Raw genomic sequence first — 903 nt, forward strand, 5'->3', positions numbered from 1 at the left:
GACGGGCCTCAGCTCACACCATGTGCAAGACCCTCGTGCTGGGGAAGCAGAGGAGCGGCCACAACTTGAGACCCCGAGCTCCTGGGGGAAGGACGGGACTCAGCAGCCCCAACGGCGCTAAGCAGAGGACCAGCTCTGCTCAGCACGCTGTGCTGACAGCAGTGACCGGGGAACGCAGAGCACCAAGCAGCACACGGTCAGAGAAAGAAAATCAAATAATAGCATCTTAAAAGCAAACAAAGTCTAGACGGTGAATAGAGGATTCCTAGTGGGGAACCTCACTGTCAAGGGGTGAGGGAATTTATATCCAATTCAAGACGCAGTCACTTGGGAATGCTCTCCAAATACATCCACGCTACCCACTGGTTTGAAGATGGGCCTCAATGACACAAAGTGCTGCCATCACCATTCTGGTCACTGACTGAGGTTTCACTGAGTGGTCACTCAGCTGTAAGCTTTACGAGCTACACAGACTTTCTATCTTTGACCAGAAGACCACCCAGAAAGACGTCCTTTCGGACAGGATCCTTTGGAAACCGAACGTGGCCAGCCTGTCTGTGCTCCTCCCCACGGGCAGGCGAGGCAGGTTGTGGTGAGGAGTGTGGGCCTGGCTGAACCTGCTCTATCTGGGTCCAGACCCTGCGCTGCTGCTCCCTGACCCGGAGAATCGATGCATGTCAGATCCTCCACTGTGAAGAGGGGTGACAGTGTGTGAGGTCCAGGAGGGTATGTGTGGGGACACTAGGACAGTGCTGGGGTGACAGTGTGTGAGGTCCAGAAGGATATGTGTGGGGACCCGAGGATAGTGTCCATGGTGACTGTGTGAGGTCCAGGAGGGTACATGTGGGGACCCAAGGATAGTGTCCATGGTGACTGTGTGAGGTCTAGAAGGACACGTGTGGG

The 903-nt window shown here is 55.3% G+C and overlaps 1 protein-coding gene across 1 annotated transcript in view; it reads right to left on the bottom strand.

The window, feature by feature from the left end:
* Nucleotides 1-903, bottom strand: part of TIMM21 (translocase of inner mitochondrial membrane 21 homolog (yeast)) — a 5,874-nt gene that overhangs the window by 972 nt on the left and 3,999 nt on the right. The window lies entirely within an intron of this gene.

Source organism: Elephantulus edwardii, unplaced genomic scaffold (genome assembly GCF_000299155.1).
Source record: "Elephantulus edwardii isolate Elephantulus edwardi_28Jun2011 unplaced genomic scaffold, EleEdw1.0 scaffold00207, whole genome shotgun sequence".
Lineage (NCBI taxonomy): Eukaryota > Metazoa > Chordata > Mammalia > Macroscelidea > Macroscelididae > Elephantulus > Elephantulus edwardii.